The 20614-nt window shown below is 45.2% G+C and overlaps 1 protein-coding gene across 1 annotated transcript in view; it reads left to right on the forward strand.

The window, feature by feature from the left end:
- Window positions 1-20614, forward strand: part of NUDT6 (nudix hydrolase 6) — a 520593-nt gene that overhangs the window by 1051 nt on the left and 498928 nt on the right. The window lies entirely within an intron of this gene.

Genomic DNA, 20614 nt, shown 5'->3' on the forward strand with positions numbered 1-20614 from the left:
AGCTGGACAAAATTGTTTTGTGGGACCACAGCTGCATTCTATTGGCAGAGGTGATGTGGGTTGTGCAGTTGAGTAGTGATTATTGCAGATGTATGTGGTTTCTCCATTGAAATGTATTAAATGTGTCTTTACACTAGTACCTTCTTGAATGAATATTAAGGCATCGTATTGACGCATTGCCCAGCGCCCAGAGAGGGATACAGCCATGTACCTTTGTGGTGGAGTGCTATACGTACCAGTGAGGTTATTTAGCTTGCATCATAGGTTTTGACTGGATCCCTTTCCGTGCAGGCTTGGAACCACCCTGTTGTCTTCTCAGGAGATTCATTGCCTTCCTGTTTCGGGATGATTGTTTACCCCGGGGTGGAAGGTGAATGGAAGGTATAGACTTAAGGGTGGAAGAAGGATGGTGATGTGTTAGCTTCCTAGTGTGGGATGGGGGTTCCGCCAGGTGAGGTCCTCTGGGTGATACTGTGATGGAGGTTTGTTAGTGAAATGATTCTAAAGGGGTGGGGGGGGGGCTAAGGGCCCCGTTCGGGGGAGTGGCAACGGTGGCTGAGTGTGTTGTTGGTGTGTGGATGAAGAGTGCTCACGAGGTCGGAGTCCTCCGGGTAATGGAGAGTGTAGTGGTTAATGGTGGTGGGCGTGTGTGTGGGTGGTGGGAAATGGAGACCCTAATCTGAGGTGTTGGGGGGGGGGGGGGGAGTGGATACTGCTGTGAGATGGGAGTGGGGGGGCGGCGAGAGGAAATGCAGGACTGTGAATGGAGAAATCAGTCATGGAGGAGAGGGCTGATGACGGTCTTCTAGAGTCGGCGAAGGAGTCTGGGGTCTGACCTCTAGAGGAGCAAGGTGGATGGGGTCTGGTGTCCTTGCATGGTGAGTTATTTATCGGATTGAAGAGAGATTTCACCTCGAGGGGGGGTGGGTGTGTGTGTGTGTCTGGCGGCTGAGCGGGTGGTGGTGGCTAGAATTGCGGACACAGTTTAGGGATGCAAAGCGTGGGTCATGGTGGCGTGGATGAGAGGATTGAATGCGTGGGGCGATGGTGGTAGAGAGGTCTGGCTGAGGGATGGGGTTTTCGAAGGTGGCCTGGGTGAGACATCTGGGAGGTATGAGAGAGTGATGCAGGGGAGGGGAGATGGCCGGGTGGGTTGTGTCCTCTTCAGGGGGCTGGAAGAAGGAGGGTGAGGTGGCATGCATGGGTGAGATCTGCATGTGGGCGCGGAGGAGTTTCTAGTTTGTCACAGTGCGCCTCTAACTTTGGAGCTGCTAGGCATAACGGGGGAGCTGCATGCTTGACCCTATGGGACGCAGGTGTGCTAGTGCAGGAACTGTGCAGCAATCACAGTCTGTACTAGTGGGTTCCACAGTAGTGGGATTGGGGGTGCAATTGAAATGCTTATAGGAGGTGCTGTGTCAATGAAGTGCAGTGAGGTGGAATAGAGCAAGAATATGGGATTCCAGTATAACGCATAAAACCCTGCGGAAACAAGAGTGGTAGAATGGAACAACAGCAGGAATCCAGTAATGCAAACCGATAGAAAAACCCTTGTGGAAAAGTGTCAATTGGTGTTACTAAACAGCAGCGTAATTTAAAATGAAGCCAAGCCCCAACAATTTCCCTGTGGGAAAAATGCTAAGTAGTGGCACAAAACAGCAGCAACGTTTAAATGAGCTGAACCCAACAATAACCCTGTGGGGAGAATGCAAAGTGGTGGCACCGAACAGCAGCAAAATTTAAAACCAGATGAACCCAAAAAATCCCAGTGGGAAAAATGCAAAGTAGTGGCATAAAACAGCAGCGAAATTCAAATGAACTGTACCCAACAATAAACCTGTGGGGAAAAAGCAAAGTGGTAGCCCAAAACAGCAGCAACATTTCTTTTATTTATATATCGTATTATATAGTTAACAAAGTCAACTTTTTAAATACTGCATACATTTTAAAACAAACCGAACACAACATCAAATACCTAAATGCAAGTTTTACAATAATACATTCAACTAAGCCTTCAACAGAGAAAAATAACGCAGACAACTCCCATCCAAATAATTGAATACTGGCAAATTGAATACTGGCAAAAATAATAAGTTATTAAGTGCAGGATACATGCTTCATGGTTGCCACCAATTCCTATATTCCAGAGAATGCACAGACGGCTGCCATCCAAGTCATTCAACGCTGGCAAACATGTTAACAATCATTTTCCAAAATGTAGTTAACTACAAAATACAATCTTTGTGGTTGCCCACCATAAAGATATTCCAGAGGTTCTCGGACGAATGGTTCACCTCCATGCCTGCAGATGTGAAAGGTTGGAGTCCTAAATTAATCATTTGAGGGACAGACAGTCAACGGATGTTGAACAGACTCCAGACAGTCCTCACAAAGGCGACACCCTTTTCCAGCTCTTGGGATATTTAACCATGCACCAGCGTTCTTGCAGAATAACATTTTAGTTTCATGTTCTCCCAAACTAAGATATTACCCAATACATTTGTAATGTAGCCAGGGTTACTGTGAGGTTGGCATCATGGAAGAAGACGCAGACAACAGATTCAAAGTTGAACAATCTTTTACTAAAGAAAATGTCAGAATGGATTAAGATATAACTTGCCCTATGCTAAAGTGGGATTTCCCTACAGAAAGAAACTCGGGGACTTCAATGTCAGTAAGTTCAATATAAAAATCTGTCTGTGTCCAAATCCTATACTTGCCCTCACAACTAACAGCAAATGTGTCGGACATCAACTATAACTCAAAATAGTGTTCCAAACATAAAGTTATGAGCTACTTCAATCTCCGGCTTATTCGTCAGCTTTCTCTCCCAAATGTCAATAAGTTCCCCACAAAGTTCAATGTCGCTTCCTGTTAGAATCAAATGAAATATAGTTTATAAAGTTTCAGTTGCCCTTCCCCAAGTTCAACAGAGTTCCAAAGTAACTCCGTTCCAGGACACCAAAACCTAGGGTTCCCTTCCCCAAGATCATTGTTCATATGAAAAGAAAGCATCCTTGAGGCTTTTTGCCTTTTAGATGTACTTTGTATAACTCAGGGTCCCTTCCCCAAGTCTGATGGTTATCACCATTGGCTTTCGTAATTTCACCACAGGAAGCTTTCTTGTTAAAGGAATGGTTCGGTAAAAATTTTTTACTGTCCCTACGGGTCGGCCATGTGTTTTTAAGCCTAAGTCGCACGATTTTAGAAAAATTTCCTATGGACCGTACCCGAGTTTTCGTCCATTAAACGCACGCGAAAACAGGCACCAAGGCGCTGCCATTTTGTAATAATCCTATCACTTGCCGCATCGCCCTGGCTGACCTGCTTTTGCGGCACTAAATCATATCCCCCGCCACTGACATTATCAAAACATTCATATTCCCCGCCTCTCTCCGTGACGTTACGGTGCTGCGTAGGCAAACGCGCCCAGTCGTCTTCTACGCGACTTCACACAGAACCCGGAAACCAACACAGATCAACTCACAACACAGCGCGCCACAATTCGGAATATGAAACTGTACTTTCAAATCAAAAAGCAACACGGTACATTTGGTAAAGTACATTTATTTAACATTAAATGGTTATAGAATATTCAGCAATTGGCATATTAAATCGGAATGTGATTTTTTTTTTTTTTTTCTTCTTTTCTCTCTAGCCGCAAATGCTGTTCCGTTTTATCGTGAGTCACGCGCTGTTCCTTTATGGTACACAGGGTGTTGGTTTTCGTTAAAAGAAGCACTTTGGTCGCACGGTGAACCGCAAGGCTGTTCCATCAACTAGGCACTAGGCTAGCGTAAAGGTTGATATGTTGCTTCTAGCCGCTAGTACCGCGTAAGGGCATATGGGCCCTTGGCGATCGTCAAAGTTGTGCAGTTGTTTACGATAAGCTGCATCTGGCGGTTGAAAAAACCATCTGCTGGGGTCTGAAACTGGTGGCAGTAGCAGTAGGGTAGGATATACCTGTTTTGAAAACATAAAACTTATAATTAGTCTCGCCAGCCGATCTTTATTAATATTATTCATTTTATTTATTATGGCCGATCTGAAACTATTTGCTTTCAAGGATAGTGCAATGGAGTATGTTAGGCTCTAAAATCAATGCGAAAACTAACAAAATAAATCGAGGTTAACACACAATGAGAAACAACTGTTTGTCTACATGCGTGTGGAATGTGGACCTGCATGCCCATGTGCCCGGTACAAAGACAATCCCACAAACGTTTTACTTGCTCTTCATTCAGTCATTCATCCATTCATTAATTCTTCATTCCGGTATAAAAGCGTCTAAAGAGTTACTTACATTATATTTGTAATTTCCATTGTGTGTCTGTGTAATGCAGTCCGTAAATCCCACTGTGCTCTTGACAACGATTTTTCGTATGCTGAACTAACATGAATCTCGGTCTAGTTTCAGAATTTTCTGCCTTATCGTCTCTTACGTTATTGCACCCCTCCTTCAAATGAAGTCCTTTCGGCATAGTCCCTGTCTCTCAAGGTCAAAACACAATAGAACCTTATAGTGCCAGTGCGAGTTGTGGGCCTCTTCAGGCTGCCAGCTGAAAATGAAAGCCGCTGACCTTCACTCTAAATGAGCATACATTCTTACTTTGAAACATCCCGTGTAAAGCCATCTTTGAGAACTTGAATTTTCAAATCCATCTATGTACTAGGCCTCAATGTGCAAATGCGAACCTGCTTCTCTCCCATCTGCAACGGCTCGCTTGGTGCGTTCTGAGGCCCCCAATTTTGTCCTCGTTGTCTGCGAGCTTTGCAGCCCTAGAGAACCATAACTATGGAGACATTGACTTTTTGGGGGAAGGTCAGGGAAAGTATAATGTACCCGAGGAGTTGAGTTGAAAGCGAGATTTATTGTTTGTTTGTTTTATTATTTGCAATACGCAAGCCTCCCCTCGGTTAACAGTACGCAGCATTTACATGAGTTTGCGAAACTTAGTTACAGCAACAAAAATATATACATACACATATTGACAAGGTCAGCGATATGAGGTGAATAGAGAGAGAAGTCAAAGATGACACCCAGGTTGTTCTCCACACAGGATGGTGAAGGGAGGGGTTAGGGTTAGCATACTTTGTATGTACACTGTACAATAACATTTATTTACAAAAAGACAATCATATTACAATTATTTAAACCGGGATTTGTACTTCACAACCAGCTCTGCTTTGGGTGGACATGGCACAGTGGCAATGTTTGGTGGCAATGCATCAGTGCTCTGCACAGAAACGTTCAAAATTCCATATCTGTGCTTCTCGAGTACAGCAACAATAAGGCTTTTTACAAAGTCGAACTCCCATTTCCTCATAGACTGGTTTGATCACTCATTGCTTACTTCTTTTAGAAAACACCTTAGTGTAGCAAGGCATCCTTATATTACCCGTAGTCCTAGATTGTTCACGGCAGAGATTCTCGTAATGGGCCAAGACCGCAAGTAGAATCCTATGTTTCATGCCCTGTATGCTGAAATGCAAGCGCTTTGGCCTGTACTTTAGGCACATATTGTGGAACACCTCCAAACCTCCGGTGTGACAGAATTCTGTCAGTCCCCTCAAATCTTTTGAGAGTTTTATCGAAAACAATCTTCTCAATGGCTTTGTGTGTCGGTGAAGATGGAATCAACCACTTCTTCTTCCGTGCCTTCACTGGGGATAAAGGGCCATGTTCACATTGGTGGAAATGTAGGTTTTCTGACCAGCAGTGAACGTTGGTACAGTGGTGCATCAGTGACCGCCAGTAGTATTTCCACTGACTCTTCACAAGTTTTGGAGCTCCACCAAAGATGGTTGCTGATAGACTGGGACCACTGTGAAATACTTTCCAAACCTTTTTTTCTCCCTGCAGCCAAGATTTTCTTATTGATTGATTTTGCAAGATGCCATACATCAAATTGATGTTTAATATGTGGGAACTGCTCTCTCATTGTCTTGGCAATTGAAATGTGTCTGTCCGTGGCTATGAGGTCGATGTGCATTCCCCTCGATTGTAGATATTCCACTGATTTTATAAATCCTAGTTTCTCCATGGCCACTGAGGATGTACATTGTGTTACCTGCACGACCACCGAACTCACAATCTTCTTACTATCCATGTCCTGAAAGTGGTAGGTGCAGTACTTGGCAGAAAATCCAGGGCTGTCGCACTGTCCATCGCCGGCTAGCCTGAATCGTTTCCCTTCGAATGTACTTGCTAGAGACAATTGTTAAATTTTCCAAGCATCATTAATGGCTGGAAACAGATACTCATGTTGGTATTTGTAGTACTGCGTTTTAGAAATGAAATGAAGTCCCACAAACTGAAAGAAAGACTCTAACTTTCTAAAACTGGACCCACAAAAAAGTGATGTAGCTGCACACAGTAGATTGCCTGCTGGCAGCTTCCCAAGCATCGGTTGTGCAGACCATGAGAACGCATGATTTAATCTACAGGCGGCATGTATTGTGACGTTACTGCCTTGTTTTTGACGAGTCACATGAATCAATGGCCTCCGACATACTTTCCCTCTGACGGAATGCCCACATTTCAGCATACTTATAATATCCATCAAACAACTGTTGAATAGTATGTATTTGCCCTCTTTCATTAGACTGTCATCTGGTGTTACACTTGTTTCGGACTGCATCGTTGAGGACATTTCACCACAACTGAAAGAAATATCGCTGATAAGAAGTTCTAATGCGTCGTCGGGTGCTGCTGCTGGTTCATTCTCTGTCATTTCGACATCTGTTACTTCAGCATTGATGGGAGAACACAACATTGTCGACAGCTTTCTTGGTGGCAATTTTTTGGCGGGTGTAGATTGTGTGAATTGATCTGCAACTACTTCCGAGCTATCCTCAATACATTCAATATCATCTTCTTGTGGTGGTGCAGTCGCATTGTAGCAATGGTCCATTACAACTTTACTGGATTCTCCGGACACATTAATTTCATGTTCTGGCCATTGGAAATGAGCATCTCTAGTCTCAACACGCGGCGTCTGGTCTGGCAAGCAACATCTCTCATTCACTTCACTGTCTGTGTATGTATAGTTCGTAGACCCATGGTGACTACAGGACAGATTGGAAAAGGGATGTTCAGTTTAAACACAAGATAAAGTATAGTACAATTGACTGGAAAAAACATAAAATAGTCCCCAGCACAAAGAAATTCTAAAGTTATGAACTGTTTGTAACTAACCTTATTTTTGTTTCTTTTCTTTGCGACTTTCTTGACTCGATCTTCAACATCTGCACGCTGTTGTTCCGATTCGTTTTCGCATCTCTTCCCTTCCTCTTGCGCTGCAACGACTATATTTTCTGTATCCGCATAGACAGCACGGAATGAGGCTCCATCGACTCCCTGAAACATAGTACTTTCATTACTATGTATCACAATATTGATAACATAAAACACACGTGAGGACGAACACACAGGTACATTTCAATAGCTCAACGCGAATTAAACATTGTGTAGAACAATCAAACGACAAGTATTCGAGCTCTGATGACCTTGTTCCATGGAACTGTCACTATCCATACCTCTGGCTCTGTATGGACTGCCATGAATGATTGTATTGGAGAGGAGGCTTCAGCAACTCCCTGAAACACAGTACTTGCTTTAGTATGGTTTTCAGTATTGTAAACGTAACACACACTTGGGGTCGACGGCACAGGTACATATAAAGAGAGAACCACAAATGATGCATTGTCTAAAAGAATCAAGGAATATTTAAATGTGATAAGATTTAATCGACTTATTTCTCCGATTTCTTTACATCTGCATCATGTAAATGGGATCTTGTGATTGTAGTGGAAGTTCCATCGTCTCCCTGAAACACAGTACTTGCGTTAATAAGGAAGAAAGTATAGCAAATGGAATCACGTTATATGATCACGCTCGATGGAGCTGTCAGTATCCATACCTCGTGCTGCTGAAGAATATCTATGGATGTTGTAAATGTGGTGCGCACTTCCGAAAGCTGTTGCGCCGATTCGTATCCGCATGGTCCCGCTTCCACTTCCCCCTGGAATTACTTGAATGTCAGGCTCCGCATCAAGTGCGTGGGTTGACGCTTCAACAAATGCCTGAAAAATAGTATTTGCATTAGTAAGGATTACAATATTGAAAACACAACACACACTTGGGGTGAACCACACAGGTACATATCAATGGCTAACCACGAATGAAACATGGTGTAGAACAATCAAACGACAAATGTTCCAGTCCTGATGATAACGGTCGATGAAGCTGTCAGTATCCATACCTCGTGCTGCTGAAGAACATCTAGGGCTGTTGTCAATGTGGTGGACGCTTCAGCATCTCCCTGAAAGACAGTACTTGCATTACTATGGATAACACTAATTATAACTGAAAACAAACACCAGGGGACGACAACTAAGGTGTATATCAATTGGAAAGCATTACCCAAACAATTGGTAAAATAATCACACGATACATAAAAACTATTACTTAACATGCATAAAACAAGTCTGTAGCAGAATAGCGGAATAGCCAAGTATGATTACCTGATACGCGCTAGAAGTGGTTGATAACTGCAGGCACGTCACGGATGTAGAATGTTCTTGCTTCAGATTCAGTGGATAGTCAAGCAGTTGTAAAGGTAAATTATTGTTTGATAACGAAATGCAAATATTAAAAAATTGCCATGTAAACCGACAGAATACTTGAGAATAATGCTATTGAAAATGCGCAATATAGCACAGTTCCATGTGCCCATAAATAGATTTCCTTTGGGGGTTATAAAATCGAAAAATAATTTATTGATAAATGTCATTATTCAAAAAGCTATACACTCATATCAATATCGAAAGTATTACAAGGGACACAAAACCTAAAATATCAATTAATCCATTTGGCTACCTACACACTAATGCAAGGCCTAAAGCTAAATCCGGACACTTGACTCACCAGTGGCAGAATGTGGACGAATAGAGTTGGACTAGGGTTTGCGAGCAATTTTCCTGTCGTTCGTCGTTTATTCTTCTTTGTTACCCAAGATGTGGCGTACATGTTCGAGGAAAAGTGCCGGCTGCAGATGTGGTATCGATCACCCCTCTTGTCCTGAAAGACTTGCTGGACTCTACTTTCAAACTCTTCCGTTGGGTATCCGCAATGTCTGACCCATTCTCTTATTCGATCAACCGTTTTAGGGAATACATGCTTTGTAGTGCCTTCAGATTTAGCATGGGTCTTCGAAGGGCTAATCGAACAGGCAGGCATTGTTGAAAATTCTGAAAAGTAAATATCAAGATTATTATAAAACCTTGATGAAAAAAAAGTCATAAAAAAGTAAATGAACCATACCATGTTCAATGCAAGGTTTGTTTTGGTCGCCGGAACTATGACAGTTCATCATGTGCGGCTTAGTATTTGCATAAGTTACAGACATATTTTTTAAATGATGTGACTAAACTCTGAACATGTGACTCGTCCCTTGGATGTTCTGTCTTGCACGAGAAGGAAACATGCTTGCATTATAGACTGGACCCCCGAAGGATGCAATTCGATGACAATTGACACGCATGAAAATAAATAGATCTATTGATAGCATAACAATTGAAACTCAAGTCAATAGCAATGAGACCAATGACCATAGCACTATTGGGTACTGTAATCGCAAATAGATAGAAATGTAAAAATGACCGAAATATGACTAGGATACATGGCCTTACCTTGACCAACAAACAGTTGGATTCAGCAGGACGAGTAGTATGTTGCAGGAGAACAGGTAGATGGCCACAGGTAGCACACTGACGAGTTTGCTCGAAGCGGTCACAGATAGCACGATGACGAGCAGATTAGCATAGAGCTCAGTGCTTCTCAGGTGGAAGGTTCAGGAGTTGACTTGCAAAGCACGAAGATGTTCTCATGAGACATATCAAGTGGTTTATAAAGTATTAGAAACAGGGGTGTGTTTGTGAATGAATGACGTGTGTATGTCATGGTATTATGTGGTTTGCAGGGGGGGCTGCCTGCCTGGAGACACGGGGTCTGAGGAGGCCATGTGAGCGATGGCCCCTGGGCGTTGGGATAGCTTTTGAAGTGTGCATGCTGTTTGGCACCTTGGCCGTTTGCGCCCGTGACAGCCCCCCATGCCAGCGCTCCTCCCCGGGTGCAAACCGCATTTGATAGAGGGGGGTGGGATGGATGGGCCGGTGGGCGTGCAGGCAAGTGTGTGGGAGCGAGGGGCCATCAGGCCCCTCTCATCCTTTACTTCTCAGTAGAAACTCGGACCAAGTGCCTCCAGTAGTGGGTTCGCCCCTTGCCCTTATGTGATGTTAACTTTGGTTGACATTCGCGTAGATGGGTCCACTGAGCAGGACACTTTTGGTACCCCCTTTCCACTCCATCTTGGTGACCAGGCCTCACTGCGCAGAGCACATGGCCCCCACCCTCGTTCCCACTCTGACTGGAAAACTCCAGAGGTATTTGCAACAGCTAATAAATGTAACACATCGCTCTTCCTCTGAGATCACTGTCCTGCATGTGAACCAGCCTGAACTAAACACATAGCTTGTTCATCTCCACAAACGTGTCCTTGCCCATGCACCCTCGCCAGTGGAAACTTACTGCCATTCTGACCCTGTGTCCCTGCAAGGTATTCTCTTCATGTGCCAGACCACTGACCACGCCATGATGCCCACCTAGCAGATCCCCAACTAACATTAGACCCCTACTGCAGTATATCATTGCCTATCAATAACAAATGTCACGTACCGGAGATTCTTGTGAGCACAGACCCACACTTCAAACAGTGTATTATAGTGATCAAGACCTTTAACCTAAGGCCTGTATAATCCAATGTTAATTGATAGTATAGATATATGTGTGACTTTTATAGAGACATAACCGACTGAAAGACTTTGAACAAGTGTTATTTAGTGTTATTTAGTGCATGCATTATTGAGAATATATTATGTTAGCTTAGATAGTGACCACCCTGCTTCACAGCGACCTGACCTTCACCCATTCGGAGCACAGATGTCTGACGTCGATCCTTGAATGGAGACACACTTAATTCATTTAAAAAATCGAAACAACCATTGTTAAAATATATGTGGTGTTTTATTTTGTATCTTATTTTGATGACACAAAAATACAAGACTTTACACATTGTACAGGTCAGGTTGCAGCACAGCGAGAGAAAATCCCCCGTACTGATCGCTGTCACTTGGGAAAGTTTCTCTTATGGCACGAACGGCACAGGCGGGTATTACTCTTTGAACGCGGTGTCCAAGCCTCCCGTGATGCCACCATGTAAAGGAACGATAGGCCACCAGCCTGTACCACCTTTGAAAAGGAATGAAACAAACTGTTTTTAAATGACCAAGATAAGTTTAATAAACGTTTGTTGTCAATGACAATTCTTGTTATTAATGGCATTCTGCTCGGACAAATGCTATCTAGACACTGCACACTATTGAACGACTTTCATGCTTTACAATGATATGTATATGTAATTTTGGATATAGTAGAAGACCATGAAATGGGAGTGGCATGACAAGCAGAGTATACTTACTCGTTACTCGGATTACGAGGACGAACAGTTGCGTGTAGTTCGTGCATAAGCACCATCATTCTCCTCAACACAGACCGTGTGAGGCAGGCTGCCTTGAAGTCTGGCAGCTCGGTGATGCATTGCGGTCGTGGCTCGCCTTCCGAAATGTAGGCCACGCATCCCGAGTTTTCACAGCAGCAGCAGTTCTCGTCCTCTGTTGTCATTAGCTCGCACCGATTGCATGTGCACCAGGTGGAAACACCGTCCATGCGACTAGGTACAGACTCTTCAGCTGTTGAATCGTCCTCCCAACTGCCGTCCGAAGACCCATCGTTTTCGCGTGTTTCCCTTTCCAGTAGTTCCTCCTCGGTATACTCGGGCTCGTACATGTAGGGCATTATTGTAGCCATTCTGTGTTAAACAAACTAAAATAATTTATAGAGGTGGTACTGGTATCTGTTCACACGGGCTACAAGCAACAAAGGTAGCTGACCAGAGCACAGAAACGAGTCACAGAATACTCAAAGTAACACAGAGAGAGGAATGGAATCGAAAATCTACTGCTGTGTGTTGTGAAACGGTCTGTTTATACTTATTGAGGAAAGAGGCGTCCTGCCATTTCCATGGTGACACGTCATTAGCTGAAGCGCAATGAATGTTGACACGAGACGTGCTTTGGCGTAGTGAAATGGGTGGTACGTGTCTGCTGATGAAAGGCTCAGGGGCGGGGGATATGATTTAGTGCCGCAAAAGCAGGTCCGCCAGGGCGATGGGGCAAGTGATAGGATTATCACAAAATGGCAGCGCCCTGATGCCTGTTTTCGCGTGCGTTTAATGGACGAAAACTCAGGTAAGGTCCATAGGAAATTTTTCTAAAATCGTGCGACTTAGGCTTAAAAACACATGGTTCACCCATAGGGACAATAACAAATTTTGACCAAACCATTCCTTTAACATAGAGAAGTTCCCTGGTCTTGGCGCAGTTTTAGACCACACGGTCCACCCATTACAGGTCATGCAACCAGGAGCTTTCAGGCTTCTTTCAGAGTTCAATATGTGATTCACCAAACAGTTTCTTAAAGATCAGCTTCACAACTTTGTCACCTTGGTTTCTTAAAGCCTTCACTTTGGTTTCCTTGTTAAATTTTAAATTCATTGTTCATCAGTGGTGTTCAGCTTATTTTATTGTACTCAAAGAAATGGTTTGTCTGATTATCAAATTTGCTTTAATGTAGTTCAACATGTCTTTGCTCCTTAAAAAGGTGGCTTTTGCTCCATTCATTCATTCTGATATTCAACTTAAGTTTCTTTCACTACTTCATTCATTGTGGCATTTAATTGAAGAAAATTGGTTCAGCTAATTTAGTATGCTATGTTACTTTCACTTGTTTATTTCGGTTCTTTGATTAAATGTTGTTTGTTTCATATAAGTAACATTGTCCGTTTCGTTCAATGGGTGAAGTTACTTTCATTAGTTTCATTTAGTTCAGTATTCAATATAAGTAACGTATTTTGATTTGTTCCATATATTACGTTACAAGCTCATTCAATGCGTGAAGTTACTTTCATTCGTTTCGTTTAGTTTGCCATTCAATATAAGTAACGTATTTCACTATGTTCCATATATGGTGTTACTAGCATTAATTTCATTCGGCTCAGGATTCGGCATAAGTAACGTGCTTCGTTTCAGTCATTTGACCGGTATTGTATTTCTTCTTTGAGCGCCCCGGGTATTGTGATTGTCCCAGGCGCTTACTCCGTCGTGGCACCTCCTTTCTGCTTTTGGTTTCCAGGGGACAGCCAAATAGCCAGACGCTTCACAATGCACTCGCCAGGCCTTTCTTCGGGGCTTTGCCTTCGCCTTTCTGCAGCGCCTGCTGCTCGCCTGCCCAGCTGGGGAACCTTCGATCCGCATACACCTTCCGATGGGATTCCCAGAACCTCTGTTGGCGTATTGGCTTCTCGGCTTCTCTTCCCACACAGGTTCCACTCTGGTCCTCTTGCTTGGCTTCTGCCTCCGTTCTAATGCTTGCTCGCAGTGTCCCTTTTTATACACTTGAGCTTTACTAATAGGCTGCAGGTGTAAATTAAGGGTTTGCCTTGCTTGACTTGCCTGCCTACCATTAAAGCAATTAAGGCCACATGCCTGACCTACAGGCCTCTTCTTCGTCCCAGTATTTAAATGGGAGGTAATCTTCCTGGCTCCTAGTTGTATCTTCCTCATCTCTGTATTGTCATGCATTGTAAAGGGGGACAGAAGTGGAACACATTTATAATGATCCAAAAAGCTCGGGGGGTGGGGGGGCAGGCAGGGGGAGATCAGGTTGGCTATCCGGCGGATAAGTGGGATATCATGTCTCATTTTTATCATTCTTCTTCCTTTGTTTAACTTGTCTAATGTAATACTGGTTCCTACCCTTCTCAGAGATCATGGGACTGGATGAACAATATCCCATAAACTTCTCTGGTATAGGAGTTCCTTTTGGAAAGGAAGATATGGAATACTGTGTCTTACCCGTGGGCATCCCAATCCCCGAGAACCCTCTATCCATGTGATCCTCCCTCTCTTGTCCACCCACAGGGGTAGGATCCAAAAGCGATGGCCTTTCCCTGGCCACCCGCATAGAGGATCCAAAGGGAGTAGACGGAGAATACCCTCAGGTTTCTCCCAGTACCCTCTTGTTCACTTATATATTTGTAGAACAAGGCCGCGCTAGATTTAGTGGCTAGGTTTAAAGTTAGTTTCTCCTCGCTCTGCAAGTAGAGTAGCGCTTTCATGGTTGACCTATAGTACGGTAGTTTCATAGTGCATTACCAGGGGCAATAGCAAACCATCTGTCAGCCATGAGCTTAATCTGAACAAGGAAACTTCTGGGCATAAGACTTTTTCTAGAGAGTAAAGTATCATATATCAACAGATTCAGTGAGCCATTTGGGTGCGATGACCAGCTTCCAGTAAGTTATCAAACAACTCCAAGTAAGTTTCACAAGAATCGGCAGCAAAATTCGAAAGAAGCAATTATAGGACATTAAAGTAGTCTCCTACCCGATTTTAGCTACAGACGGGAGGCAAGACCAGGCTTCCTTGGGAGAGCCTGATTTCTAATATGGGTGACATGATTGGATGCAGGCTTCAATCAGGGGAGTGTGGGCGGTGCGAGAAGCGGGAATGGCTGATTCGAGGCGTTCCATGTCTTTTAGCAAAGGGGTTGGGAAATATGCACTTATGTTGACAGCCATACATGTACCTAGTGTCTGGCATTTTTGTATTCGCCTGCTTTGTAGACATGTAAAATGGGTAACGTTTAAAGCTGGGAGAGCCAGGGATTTCATGACTGAGACTGAGCCAGGAGACCTGGCATGGCACTTAGGGTTAAATGCAAACAGAGCAGGAAAAATATACACGTAAAAAAAAAGGGGGGGGGGGAGAAGACTGTCGGGATTCTTATTGGATGGTGGCATGAGGATCGTGGACTGGGGGAGACACAAATGGGTTGGAGGAGTGAAATTAGTGCCTGTACTTATTGAATTGTGGAACATGGAAGTGGGTCTAAGGCAGTGGTCTTCAAACTGTTTTTGGCCGGGGCCCCCCTGAGCAAAATTTGGGCAGGTCGGGACCCCCCAGAAATGCCAAATGGACAGTATGTATTGCACGCTGTCACCTGCTCCCATCACAGTCGCTGGGCTCCCTCATCCCATTCCTACCCAGTCCCTGGTCTCGCCCCCCCCCCCATCACACACCCTGGGCTCTCCCCACTCTGCTCCCACCACTATCCCATGTTTCCCACCCATTGTGCTCCCTTCATAGTCCCTGGGTTCCCCCATCCCATTCCCAACACAGTCTGAGGGCCAGTGGCGGCTGGTGATTTTTTTAAGTAGAGGGGCATAACTATTTCCCCCAAAAATGCCATAGCGACAGAGCATAGTGAGGGAGCCCGAACCAATAAAGGGAGGTTCGGGGGGGGGTTTCCCCCCTGTGAATTATTTTTAAATAATGGGTTACAATGTTGCATAGAGCATACTTTTAACAAAAAAATGGGTAAATAGCCAAACAGTTTGCAATTGGTGTTGGGGTCCCAGGGGGCAGGCATGACATTTTGTACTGGACATCTATGATAGATGTCCAGTAAAAAGATACCATCCCTGTCCCCTAGGCCCCACTGGGCCTAACACAATCAACATGATTATGTGTGTATGCAAGGCGCTGCACATTCATACAGCAATCACTCTTATCATTCACACGAGCATCCATCACCATACACTCCCTCATAACATACACATGGTTAAATAAAAACAGTGAACATAAACGTACCTTCTGCATTGGCCTGCGTGTGGGTGCTGAAACGCCCTGCTCCACGCTGCTCTGTCCGTATGTGCGAGGAGGCGCAGGAGCTCCCCCTCGGACATATAGACATGCAGTGCCCCAGCCAGCATTTCCAATGAGCTATGCAATGCTAGCGAAGCAAAACGCCCTAGCACTTGCATGGCTCAGTGAGCATATGCGGCTGGGGAACTAAACTGAACTGTCAAAGGGAAACCATTGTTTCCCTTTGACAGTTCAGCCAGCCCAGGAGCACTCCATCAGATGTAAAAAGCAGATGCGTGAGTGCTCACTGTTTCACTGGGCTGGCTCCTTAGTTCCTCCATAATGGGTGAGGGGCCACTGGCTGGGCGCCCCCTCACCATTATGGATGATCCGCCAGGCTCGGACTGGCCTATAGGGCAATGCCTGTACCAAAAATGTAAAATGCTACTGTGGGCAAGTCAAAATGGGGCACCATCTTGGCCAATGTGGGCCAGTTTGATGAGTTACTTAACTATGCAGTTAGTAATTTTGACCATTGTTGCTGAATATATCACAATTTACTTACATTTTAACACAAAGCACCCCCTTGGGTACTATTGAAACAGTGGGGCCTCATTACAACCCTGGCGGTAGCTATGCCGGTAAAACCGGCACGGGTTCCGCCAGAGTTGCATACGGGTCTGGCACCCGCGAATGGGCAATTACTGGGTCATGCTGAGCTAGGCGGACCTGATAATTGTCCTTTCGCGGGTGCCGGTACCGGTAGATCCCCATTCCCACTTGAGCCCCATAGGGCTCAGTGGGAATTGGGAGGTCAGATGCACCGGCACCGTTATTAACGGTGCCGGTGCATCCAACGAGCCCGCGAGCACAACTCGTACTATGGCGGTACGGTAGCAACGGTGCCGGTAGCTTACCGTCACCATTGTTACCGTACCGCCATTGTTGTAATGAAGCCCAGTCTGTGACCAAAGGAATTAATATCCATTTACAACTGCGGGCCACTTTTTAATTGTTGCCTGAGACAGTTTCATGCTTCAGCCCGACCATGTGAGCCACCCCTGCTCTTTTCTTCCAATCTAAAAAAAAAAGTAAAAAGATTTTTTTTTTAAAAAAAAAAAAAAAAAAAAAAATATTTCATGTTGAGCTCTCAGGACTCCCAGGGATGCACCCGCGGACCCCTGGGGGGTCGCGACCCACAGTTTGAATACCTCTGGTCTAGGGCAATGGTCTGCAACCTTTTGGCTCTCTAGACTTTTTGGACTACAGTATCAATTAGCCCCACCCACACAACAATGTCAATGGTACAGGTCCATTGGAGGCATAGTCCAAAACATCTGGAGAGCTGCAAGTTGCAGACCTCTGGTCTTGGAGCAGGGAAAAGGGATGGCAGCAACTGGTGTGGGGGTAATTCATGCTGGTATTTTATGGATGGTGGAGCAGTGAAGGGAGCAGCGGGGAGAGAAAAGGGGATAGTGGGGCTCGGGTGGAGTGGAGCAGGGCGGAAGGAGTGGAAAGTGGTGGCCTGCAGCACAGCCGTTACCTCACAAAGCGAGATAATACAAAGTTGCCACCAGTCAGCTCGCCAGTCGTTGCTTCACCCCTCAAGCCCCATGCCATAACATGAAGTGTTTGGATTCCCTGTCGTTCTCCAGCCAGTGAATGAGTGGCGTAGGGGCGGCAGTGCTCCTGTATCTGCCAACTTCACATCAGGAGAGAAACTTATTTTTCCAAATTGCTTTTATTGACATTTTACAGTTAAACAGTTAATCAACAGAAAACCAACATGACCCCGCCCCCTCCAACCCCCAGATTCCAGAATTTCACTGCTGTCTTTTCCCCTCCGTGATGAACGTCCACAGGGCCCCACTAAGATACAGTTTATAGGACCTTGAATACATTTACTCTTGATTGCCTCTGTTTGTCCACCTTTTCATAGTTCAGATTCCTCTTGGGGATCAATAATTCCCAAAAGCGACATCACCTTAGGGCACCAAGCTCTGCGCGTACCCTCCTTTAGGTATGCCAGGAGGGACGCCCAGTCGGTTGTAAATTGCATGTGTTGGCCCTGTATTAAGTATGAAAGGCATTCCATGGCGATCACTGACCAGATTTTTGCAACCCACTCGTGTTTTTTTTGGGGGGTCCTTCTTTCTCCACCATCGCGCCAATACCATTGCCTCAGACATCATCATTATTACATACAGCTTGCGGCCAGCTTTCGAGGGAATGTCAAGCAGAGTTCGGTTCAAGCCTATTGAGCCCCCAGATCTGTGGACTCGCTCAATGGCCAGTTGAATTTGACCCCAAAACATATTCAGTTTTGGGCATTCCCACCATATGTGAGCCCATGTACCCGTCCCCCCACATTCCCTCCAGCAAGCTTGGGTGGTGTGGGGAAACATCTTTTTCAGCTTGATCGGAGTGAGGCGCCACTGAAACATTAGCTTTAACCAGGTCTCTCGGATCTGGAGGGACTTAGTTAATTTTGATATGTGGGACCATAAGTATTGCCACTCCTTCTCGTCAATAGCAGTTCCCATGTCTGTTTCCCATTTCTCGATATACGTTCTAATTGGCGATGTTTCCCCCTCCTTGATGTATTTATTTATTTCGGCTATCAGGCCCTTATCCCCTGCATGTGTATCTAGATATTTTTCAAATGGGTTTATGGGGCGCAAGTCTGCCTGCTTCATGGTGGGGTGGGATAGCCAATGCCTCAGCAGGATATACCCGTATCTGTGTCTCTCCTCCAGGCCGAATTCTAATTTGCATTGTTCAAACTCTTTAACCTTTCCCCCGTATACATATCTCGAACCATCCGACAACCCCCTAGAAACCAATTGTCAAATGTTGCCGTTTTGCAGCCTGGGGTAAATTGTGGGTTTTCGAATAAGGGGGTGAAGAGGGTAGGCAAGGAGGTAAGATGCGCCCATGAGGATGCCCTATCCCATGCCTCCCCTGTAGTCGAAGTGATTTTACTTATGTACTTATGTACTTATGTACATTTGGGGAGATCTATCCGACCTCGGTTTCCACAACACTCCCTCCAGTTGCTCCGCTACTACCGCCCTATCCATAGACCTCCATGGTTTATCCCGATCATCCCTCTGCCAATCCCTAAGAACTCTTAATTGAGCTACTAAGTAATAGGCCCGGAAGTCAGGCTCTCTCATGCCGCCCGTGAAGCAGGTGTTCTCATAAGGGCTGCCGCCACTCTGGGGCGCTTAAGGTTCCAGATGAAGCGGGTTGTGGCTTTCTGTTAGGCTTTGAAAAAGGGGCGTGGGACCTATACCGGGAGGGCCGCAAAGAGGTATAGGAGTTGTGGTAAGACCGTCATTTTAAGGAAGTTGATCCGCCCCAGCCATGAGATACATAGAGGGCCCCAATCAGTCAATTTTGATTTAAACTTCTCAAGAAGGGGTGGATAATTTGCCTGGTATAGTTCTCCTATGGTTTTCGTGAGGAGGACCCCCAGATACTTTATTTTCATGTTTGCCCACCTGAAGGCATATGCCCATTTGATGTAGTGTTCAGAGGACGCTTGCAAATTGAGACTAAGGATCTCTGATTTATTAGTATTTACTTTCAGACCAGCTACTTGGACAAAACTATCTAGTTCCTCGCATGTCGCTGCCAGGGATATCTCGGGGTGGGTCAGTGTGAGAAGCATGTCGTCCACAAAAGCGGCCACTTTGTGGACGCGTCCTCAAATGGAATACCTCTTATGTTCCCGGCCATTCTTATAGCCTCCAGGAACGGCTCCAGATGAAGTGCATATAGCAGTGGGGAAAGTGGGCAACCCTGTTTTGTGCCCCTCTCCAATCTCACCGGGGTTGATATTTGATGTTGATAGCCAGACAGAGAGTCTGGGATCGATAGCTAGCACCCACCCAAGCAAGGTATTTTGGGCCGAACCCCATCTTAGCCATAGTAGCAAAGAGGAACCCCCATTCCACTCGATCAAAAGCCTTTTCGGCGTCCACCGCTAAGATGAGGGCGGGTATCCCCTTCAGCTCTGTTTTCTCGAGTAGGTGGGCCACTCTCCTGACATTATCCGCCGTCTGCCAGCCTTTGATGAAGCCCGCTAGATCGGAAATATTAGTTTGAGCATGATGGTGTCTAGTCTGGTCGCCAAAATCTTCGTATGGATCTTAGTGTCCACATTTATAAGCGGTATTGGACGATAGGAGCAACACTGTTTGGAATCCTTGCCCTCCTTACGTACGAGAATGACCTTTGCCTCGCCCATAGACCTTGGTAAGACACCCGAGGAGCCAATGTGATTAAATAGTTTGGTGAGGTGGGGGATCAGGAATTCTTTATGGCGTTTATAGAATTCGGCCACATAGCCTTCCGGGCCAGGAGCTTTATTCAGGGAGAGGGAAGAGATTGCCTTCCTAACTTCGTCTATAGTTATATCAACTTCCAATTGTTCCCGCTCTCCCTGTGACAGAGACTGAAAGTTCAGCTTTTCTAAGTATAGCTTTTGTGCGTTCGGGTCTGGGTTGTTTGAGGAGTAAAGAGTGGAATAGTATCAGTGAAATTCCCTTACTATCTCTGGGTTGTTAGTATGTGTTATACCTCCCTCCTCCTTAATTCTCAAAATTGTTTTGTTCCCCTCCTCCTTTCTCAGTAACCTAGCTAAGAGGCGATCAGATTTGTTCGCTTTGACATAGTACTTTTGGCGTAAGTGTAGAAGGTTCCGTTCTGCCTCCCAGGTCTGTATGAGAGTCAGCTGACCTCTTACCGTTCGGACCACCTTTGCTAGTGCCGGTATATTTTTCGC

The sequence above is a fragment of the Ambystoma mexicanum genome, chromosome 6q (genome assembly GCF_040938575.1).
Source record: "Ambystoma mexicanum isolate Mex_15411 chromosome 6q, UKY_AmexF1_1, whole genome shotgun sequence".
NCBI lineage: Eukaryota > Metazoa > Chordata > Amphibia > Caudata > Ambystomatidae > Ambystoma > Ambystoma mexicanum.